At 38.2% G+C, this 9,875-nt stretch overlaps 1 long non-coding RNA gene across 1 annotated transcript; it reads left to right on the top strand.

The window, feature by feature from the left end:
* The first annotated feature begins 7,149 nt into the window (after positions 1 to 7,149).
* Positions 7,150 to 9,670, top strand: LOC146881696 (uncharacterized). Its single transcript, XR_014986096.1, has 2 exons — positions 7,150 to 7,758; positions 9,151 to 9,670. It is a non-coding gene; the product is annotated as an uncharacterized LOC146881696 (long non-coding RNA).
* The last annotated feature ends 205 nt before the right edge of the window (positions 9,671 to 9,875 follow it).

The following is a 9,875-nucleotide window of genomic DNA, read 5'->3' as shown; positions in this document are numbered from 1 at the left end:
AGAATGGAGAAGAAAAAAGCTTTGCTGCCCTTGAGAAAATGACCTCAAAATGTGATCACATCACTACAGACCCACATATTTACAAAAATGTCATTCTGCCACTCAGAATTACAAAAATGCCACTTTGGACTGAAAATGGTGGCCTGGTGACGTGGACATACTCATTGACATGGCACTGACGTGGCAATGATGTGGAAACTTTCTCGTCATCTTAAGATTAGTGTCCAAGCTCCAAAATTTGCTCCACAAAATACCTAAAAATAATTAGTAAAAAAAATTAGGCCAATTAATGCCAAATTACTCAAAACTCGAAATAATGGCCCACTGAAGCCCAATTGAGGAAAATGCTCTAACAAGAGACAATTAAGCACTAAAAAAGCATCAAGATGGGTACAAAAAGGGCAATGGAATAAAGGAAAATAATGACTCATAAAAATCACCCACACTTACCCTTTTGCACTGTTAGGCAAAAAACTAAAAGGCACAACGAAGCAAAGCAAGGACAACACAAACAAAACAAAGCTATATATATATATATGTATATATATATATATATATATATATATATATATATATATATATAGAGAGAGAGAGAGAGAGAGATAGAGATGAAGAGACACGACACAAAAAAACAAACACAAAAAAGACAAATGGAAACATATTAAACATAGAAGGAGTCAAAACTACAAGAAATCCGTGAATATCATCCAAGCAATTCCAAATATGTCAAGTACTCAATTAAGCTCAAAGAGAGAATTGGAAGACACATAACCTCACAAAACATTCATTGTATCATTCAAATGTCTAGGCTACTATTTACTCTCAAAGCACCCCTGAAAAACAAGCATCAAACAGACTTGACAAGCCTTTAAAATCAACAACCAAAACAAATACAGATCCAAATCAGAAGGACTTTTGAAGGTTGTAATGGGGTTGAGGACAATGTGTGGAACATATAGATAAGTAGCTAAAAGAACCAAAGGAAATAGAGGAGCAATGAGAGAATACGTCAAAATCAATCATGAAATCAATTCTAAACTCCAACACTTCCAACGTCAATTCTCACACACCACTCAGACCCAAATCTCTTTTCTTTCTTTTCTTTTTCTTTTCAATTTTTTTTTTTATAATTTTTTTATTTCTTTTATTTTTGAGTAGAAGACCAACAATTTTCAAATTCGATTTAAATGTACAAATGAGCAATCCAAGAACAAAGCAAGTATGGTACAACCACACTTATTATGTGCAACCTCACTTAAAAGAGCACCCATTCCGCAAACAATTCCAAAGCTCCAAAATTTCCTAAGGCAGTAGAATCATGGTTTTTCAGGCTAAGGGCTTGTAATGAGCTATAAAACAATGAAAGGGTGTGTAGGCTCAAAAACGGCTATCAACGAAAATAATTCAAGGTAAGCTCATCTGGTTGTAGGCTCATCAGAACAAAATTGCCTAAATCATATCCAAATAGGCACGTGAATCAGAAAGGCATCAAAGAGAGTCAACCGAAGGCCACTGTGCAAGCATTCAATAAGCATAAATCACACAACAAAGAACAAAGAGTGGCTCAAATCCTCACACAAGGTAAAACAATTCAAAAGCAACTTGACATGCAAAGAGAAAGCAAGGATATCAGTCCACAGAACAACCAACAACTCAAACTCCAAAAGTGAAGTGAGTGTCCCAAACAGAAAACAAAAACTTAACATAAATTAACAAAAAGGAAACAAACCACAAACTCCCCCCGACACTTAAACTACACATTGTCTCAATCTGACTGAAACACAATATCAGACAATCAAACATCAACAGATGGGCCTGGATAAGTGCAATAAAAGTAAGGAAGGAGAAAGAAAACTCCTTAAATCATGGTAAAATAGAAGCGAGGTCAAGCAAGGAAGTTTCCTCAACAATAGTATCCAGTAGAGTAGGGTTGTTGAGGAATAACTTCAGATGATGCCCATTCACTTTGAAGCTCTTGTCGGTGGACTAGCTCTTGATCTCAACTGCACCATAAGGATAAAGATTAGTCACCATAAAAGGATCAATCCACTTTGACTGCAACTTACCACCCATGAGACCAAGTATGGAGTTACACAATAAAACTTGCTGATTGACAACAAACTCCTTTTTAGCTATGGAGCTATCATGGAATCTCTTGGTCTTCTCTTTGTAGAACATGGAGTTCTGATATGCTTCCAAATATATCTTATCTAACTATTCAACTACAACTTCCTTTCCTCGCCAACTTGATCAAGTGAGAAGTTACATGATTTGACAGCCCAGTAAGCTCGGTGCTTTATCTCTAGTAGTAGGTGGCATGGCTTACCAAAGACAACCTGATAGGGAGACATCCCAATATGTGCCTTGTAAGTAGTCCTGTGAGCCCAAAGAGCGTCCTCCAACCTGTTGCTCCAATCCTTTCGGTTGGGCTGTACGATCTTCTTCATGATCCTCTTGATTTCTCTGTTTCAGATCTTAGCTTGCCCATTAGTTTGGGAGTGATATGGTGTAGAAAGCTTGTGTGCAATCCCGTACTTTTGAAGCAAAACCCCCTTGGATCTATTGCAAAAATAGGTGCCATGATCACTAACGATAGCTTTAGGAACTCCAAACCTACAAAATATGAGACCTAACAAAGTCCACAATAACTCGAGTATGATTAGTTCTGGTGGCTTTGGCTTCCACCTATTTTGACACACAATCAATAACAAGCAAGATATAAGTGAAACCAAAAGAGAAAGGAAAAAGGCCCATGAAATCTATATCCTAGACATCGAAGAACTCATAAAACAACATGGGTTGTTGAGGCATCTGTTGTCTCCAAGAAATGGCTTTTCCTACTTTTTAGCATTGCTCACATGTGCCACAAATCCTCCACGCATCCTTGAAGATGGTGGGCTAGTAAAATCCACAATCTAGCACCTTGCGAGCTGTCCTTTGTGTGCCTAGATGACCACTAGGTGCAAATGAATGACAAAATTGGAGGACCGAGTCAATTTCATGGTCTGGAATACTTCTCTTGGTAACCTGGTCACTGCACATCTTCCACAAATATGGGTTATCCCAAATATAATACCTAGCATTGCTCTTAAGTTCATCACAAGTAGCTCTAGATGCTGGGGGAGGAAAAACATAAGCAACAAGATAATTCACAATATTAGCAAACCATTGGGAGGGAAAAGAAGTAGAGAGTGTCAACAAACTTTCATCGAGAATTTCATCCCGAATCAGTGAAACATCATCAGCAAACCACTTTATCCTACTCAGGTGATCTACAACCAAATTCTCTACTCCAATCCTATCACGAATTTCCAAATCAAACTCCTGGAGCCACAACATCGATCTTATCAACTAAGGCTTTGAATCTGCCTTCTTCAACAAGAACTTCAGATCTGCATGGTCAGTAACCACAACAACAGGAGAACCAAGCAAATATGATCTAAATTTCTCAAGTACAAAAACAATTGCAAGAAGTTCTTTCTCTATTGTGGTATAGTTCTCTTGAGCGGCATCTAACGTCCTAGAGGCGTAGTAGATCACCTAGGGCTTCTTATCAAGCTTTTGAATGATACAATGAAGTCAGGGCTTTCTTGAGGAAATCAAAAGCCTCCTTGCATCCTTCATAAACATGAAGTCAACATCCTTTTGTAGCAACTGGGATGTTCTACCATCAAATGGCATTTCTCAAAATTGAGAACATGGTTAGATTAGATGCACCTATTTAGAACTTTATCCAGACAGTCTAAACATGCATCAAAGGAAGACCATAAACAGTAAAATCATCCATGAACACCTTTATGTAGTTTTCAAGAAAATCACTGAAAATGCTAAACATGCACCGCTAGAATGTGCCAGAGGCATTGCATATGCCAAAAGGCATCCTCCTATAGGCAAAAGTGCCAAAGGGACAGGTGAATATGGTCGTTTCTTGATCCTTAAGAGCAATATGGATTTCAAAATAGCCAGAAAAACCATCAAGAAAACAATAATGAGATTTACCTACCAAGCGCTCAAGCATTTGGTCAATGAATGGCAAGGGGAAGTGGTCTTTCCTGGTCGCTTGATTGAGCCTCTAGTTGTTTTGTACCCTAGTTGGGATCAATTTGTCCCTTTCATTTTTAACAACTGTGAGGCTTGTCTTCTTTGGAACCACATAGATGGGACTGACTCATTGATTGTCTAAAATGGGGTAGATGATCACAACTTGTAGAAGCTTGGTAACCTCCTTCTTCACAACCTGTAAAATGATAGGGTTCAGTCACCTCTGCGGTTGGCTCATTGGTTTTACTCGATCCTCCAATAAAATTCTGTGCATGCACGTTGATGGGCTAATTCTAGGAATGTTAGTCAATGTCCACCCGATGGCTTTCATGTGCATCTTGAGCACATCCAACAACCTCTACTCTCGCTCAACAACGAGGGAGGTAGAGATGATTACAGGCATTCTTTGCTCATCCTCCAAATAGACATATTTGAGGTTGTTTGGTAGAGGTTTTAACTTTGGAGTGCTGAATACTAGCTGAATATCAGGAACTAGAGGGGAGGGAGAAATGGGTTCCATATCATGTACCTCAACACAACAATCAGATGCATATTTACTTCCTGCAACATGGTTAGTGAATTATGACCGTGTAACATCAAAATCATATGGTACAACACCTAAAGAGTCAAACGCAGAATCAACATCAAAATCAAAATTAGAATCACAATATGAATCAGAATGAACACCGATGCATGCAAATTCTGACAATTCAGACACAAATGCATATTTCATGAATTGTGAAGGGTGGAAATCAAAAATATGTCCATCAACAACATCATCAATTATATCAACATGAAAAACAAAGTGGTCCTTAGATGGATGTTTCATGGCGTCCAAAATATTAAAATGCACCACAATATCATCAAACTCCATGGACAAAGTACCTACATGGACATCAATATTTGTTTGTGCAGTTTTCAAAAATGGTCTGCCTAAAATGATTGGTGCATAACCATGTGAAAATCTCTTTTCCATATCAAGAATGTAAAAATGAGCAGGGAAAATTAATTCACCAACATGAACCAAAACATCATCAACTAAACATGCGGGGTGGGCAACACTTCTATTTGCCAACTGAATCACCACACTCATAGGTTGCAGGGGTCCAAGAGAAAGAGCTTTAAAAATAGATAGAGGCACTACATTTATTGAAGCACCAAGATCAGGTATTGCATTTTCAGATTTATTGTTACCTATGATGCAAGGTACATAAAATGTACTTGGGTCCTTGCACTTCTTAGGAATTTGAGGAACAAATTACCTATCAGCGCTAACACATTCCTTCCCATGCTGATCTTCTCATTTCCCTTTAGCCTTCTGTTGTGCGTGCACAACTCCTTCAAGAACTTCTCATATCTGGGAATTTGTTTAATGGCATCTAACAAAGGTATGTTCACCTCTACCTTCCTAAAAGTTTCTAAGATCTCCCTATCAACCTCTTCAATCTCTGTACTTGGAATGACCTTTGGAGGGAAAGGAAGAGGGATGAGAGGTTCAACAATAGAGGTGGAAGGTGTAGAAGGCATAGTAGATGTGGACGGATCGCCTGCATGAGCATAATGCTTTCTCTAAAGTGTGGCAGGGTCAACTTCCATTTCAGGTGTAGGATGAGGACTAAGAACTTCAATCTTTTTCCCAAATCTCAATATGATAGCACTCACATTTCTTGGATTTTCAACTATTTGTGATGGAAACTTGTTAGAATTCTGAGCTTGAGCTTGGTTTAGCTGAGTGGCCATCTGCCCCATTTGATTTGTCAAACTCTAAATTGAAGCTATAGTTTCCTGCTGGAATTTCATATTTTGAAGGGTTATCATCCTCACTAATTCTTCCAAGGAAGTAAAAGATGAAGGTGCAACAAGAGTTGGGGTGGTAGCAAGAACAAGAGGAACTGAGGCAGGTTATGCAAGTGCAACTCTTTGTTATTGGTGAAGAGGTGGCTACACATTTTGAACCTGTTGGTTTTGCTGCTATTGTTGGTTGCCCCATCTCAAATTGGGATGATTTCTCCAACCTAGATTATATTTGTTAATGGACAAATCATGGTTCTTCTGGTGTTGTTGGGGCGTCCTATTGTTGAAAATATTGGAAGCATAGGTTTGAGGAGTATTAGAAGGTGCATAATTTGTGGTATGTTGCAAGGCGGGGCAAGAATTTGTGAAATGATTAATTGAAGTGCAAATGCCACAAACTCTTGCAGTAGAAGGTGCAGCTCTTTGATTCACAAAATGTTGATTGACTAAGGTGGTAAGAGCATCAATCTTGGTTTGTAACTTCTTAGTGTACTCAGCAACTCCTACATCATGAACTCCCTTAACAACAATAACATCATTCCTTGCGCCAAATTGTTGAAAGTTAGAGGCCATGTTCTAAATCAATTGCCTCGCTGCTGCTCAGGTCGAATTACCAAAAACACCACCATTCACAGCATCAATCATGCTTCTATCCATATGGTGCAAGCCTTCATAAAAATACTGAAGAAGTAAATGCTCATATATATGGTGCTGGGGGCAACAAGAACACAAATTCTTGAATCTCTTCCAATATTCGTAGAGACTCTCCCTAGAATGCTGCTTGATTCCAGAAATCTCCTTTCTTATGGCTGTGGTCTTGGACGCAGGGAAGAATTTGGCTAAGAACAATCTCTTCATGTCACCCAAACTCGTGATGGACCTAGGTGCAAGGTAATACAATCAATCTTTTGCATTGCCCTCTAAGGAATGAGGAAAAGCCTTCAAATACACATGATCTTCTTGGACATTCGCGGACTTCATGGTGGAACAAACAACATGGAACTACTTCAACAAGCCCGAGCTCAAGTGCATCAACAAGCCCAAGCCCACATCAAGGCCCAATCACTAGAAGCATGATGAGAAAGATTCACATGTGCCTCTCACAAGATGATCAAGTCAATCATGGGCTTTTTACATTATTCACATGGGCTAAAGAAATCTCTAAAATATGAGATGATGCATGAAGAAAGTAGTATAGATTTAAATCGGGCCATTGTTTAGGCCTTGTTTTTCTAGAATAATAAGTTAAACAATGTGTAGTTAAATTGATATAATTGGGCTTGACTAAGCCCAATAGGAGATTTGGCGATGAGCTACCAAAGGTCAAAGGTGGACTAAGTGGAAGTCAACATTCCTTCCTACACCTCATGGATCATGCATCCCATGGAGCCAAGTCCACACTCCACCCATGTGCCTCCTTCATCCAAGGGCTAAGAGAGTGTCTTCTTTTCCAAGTCTTCATCCAAAGGCTAGGAAGATGCCTCCTTCTCCAAGCCACCATCCAAGGGTGATGATTAAAGCTTCTCCTCCAAGCTTGATCTAAGGGCCAAGAATTAGTCTAGCTTTTAAGCTCACATATAAAAGCCAAAAGTAGACCATTTGTACATTTTAACTCTTGAAATTTCTAATAGAATGTTTGTGTTGAGATCACTCCACTCTTCTATTATTTTGAGAGCACACATGGCTAACCTTCTCCTTCATCTCCTCTAGCCACCTTCCATACCATACCTCCACTTCTACTCTTCATCTTCACCAAAAACCTCCATTGTCTAGAGCTCTTCTTGCTCTTATCTTCATTTCCGCTACATTTCATCTTCTTTTTGGTGTCTTCCATGGATCTCCTTCCTCTCCTACACCAAGGACGTCCATCAATTGGTATCTAGAGCCATCCAAGCCTTTGGTGCATCTATCCTCTTAGTTTGGGTAAGGTTCTTGGTCCATACTTGTCTCTTGTTTTCAATTTTCGTTTTGTCTCTCTTCTCCACTATTTTGTTCACTTTTGCTGTTGTTTTTTTCATGTTCTTGTGCTCTCCACCGTTTGACATTGAGGCTACATGAATCTCCATTGATTCATATTGTAGTACTCCTTGCTTCATTGGTGCAAATCTGTTTTAGGTTCCATTTTCGTTTTCCAGCACTTGTTCTTTTCTTCCTTGTTGTTTTTCTTCATTTTAATCGGTGCATCTTTCAAGTTTTAGTTCCTTATGTTGTGTTTTGTCTTAAGTAATGTTTTAGCACTTTAATTCATCTTAATTTTCGTTCATATGGCTGAAATATGCACTTGCTTGATGAGAACCAAGTCCTACATCACACAAAATGAGCTATGAACTTCAAGTGATGCTTGTGGATGTGTAAGGCAATGGTCTCACTGTTTTTCGTCGATTTCACCGATTAGATTGTGCTTTTGAGTGTTTAAGATGTTCTTCTATGATTCATACTTGATTTTAGATCATAATCAAGTTCATTCATCTTGAATTTTCATAGAACATCTTACAATTTCCGTGAGCAATTCTGCTCCAGTCTGTTTTTCCAGTTTTCACTGCACGCATACCTACTATTTGAGATTTTTCATGACTCACTGCCTGGTCCAAATTTTAATCTGAATTTTTCCTCATTTAGCTAACATCCAGACGAAAAATACAAAAAAAGAATCATTCAAAAATGTTGAGTATAAAAAAAAATGAAAAATCGGCGAAGTTGAGGCAAATTTTCACGTTTTCTGGCTTAGTGGTCTCGGGAATTTTATGTTTTACTGTTGTTTTGTGCGATTTGTGGTGCTTTTAAGTGGTCTTTGTTATTCTAATTGATTCCTTGATTGTGTACTCTATATTGGCTTGAGTTTGCCTTCAATAGAAGTGGAATTTATTCCCTCAATTTGGCACAAAATTGCAATGAGTACAGTGGATGTTTCTGAGCACTTTTTCTTCTCTATTTTCAGTTTTTTTTTCATCTATTCTAGTGCATTTCTAGGTTCCTTTTTGTGGTGCTTGCCTTTCTTTCCAACCTTTAATTTCTTGCTTGTCACTTCTTGAATCTCCTTCTAGTCATGTTTCATTTCAATTCTCTTTTGGTTTAACATTTCTAATTAGCTTTTCTTGTTTTCTCCTTTGTTTGGGTTCATATACTTGACTCTTGGTTATTGGTTGTGATTGATGATGCTATGAAGTTTAGAATGGTTTCTATGATTTGGTAGCATCTTAGGTGCTAGATATTGAAGTAGAATTTTAGCTTGTGTGCTTATCCTTTTCCTCACCTATTGAGAGTTTTGGACCTATTCATTTGAGAGTGTGTGTGCTAATCCATTGCTTGGTATAGTTTTCTTGCTGTTTTATTTTTTTGGTGCAGGTTTGGTGGCTGTTTTGGCCTTAAAACCAAGGCTATAGTTGTTGTTTTGCACTTCATTTTGGTGGCTTAAGGTGCTTACAAGTGCCTTACTTGGTGGTGGTCTTTGTTCAAATCAAAAGGAGCCTACAAGCCAAGCTCTTGGCTCTTGATTTTGTGCAAATTGGCAGCACTTTGGCAGCACATTTGGAGTTGCATTGTTTCTTATTTTTTTGGATTTATTTCTTTGTACTTTGTACTTCTTTTTGGCACATCTTATTTGGTACCATTTTGAAGCCTCCTTGATTGTGAAATTGCATCTTTTGAGCATCAAAATTTGAGATATTAAGTGGCTTGAGGTTGTTTCATTTTGAGTACCAAATTAATGAACCAAATTTGCTTTCAAGTTCTCAATTGTATCCATGGCCTACTTAGGTGTCTTGGGGAACCAAAGGTGGTCAATCCCATCTCCTAAGTAGAACCTTTTTCATATTATAGTGCAATGTTTTAGTAAGTGAGTGTGTTGAAAGTTCTAAGTGTTTTCTCACCTTGCTTTTAGGCCGCATAGATTAGACGCATAATGGTTTTAATTTGTGAGACCAAAGTCTCTAAAATTTTTGCCATTTAGGGTTCCGTTTTTAGTGTTAGTCTTTTCGTTTCTTTGAGTCTTGTTTGTGTTTGTTTGTGCTTAGTGTCTCAAGTGATTCTACTTACTTAAC

The sequence above is a fragment of the Vigna unguiculata genome, chromosome 11, assembly GCF_037176805.1.
Source record: "Vigna unguiculata cultivar grain cowpea cultivar isolate G323 ecotype 2 chromosome 11, ASM3717680v1, whole genome shotgun sequence".
Taxonomy (NCBI): Eukaryota; Viridiplantae; Streptophyta; class Magnoliopsida; order Fabales; family Fabaceae; genus Vigna; species Vigna unguiculata.
This window is presented reverse-complemented; position numbering and strand designations above follow the sequence as displayed.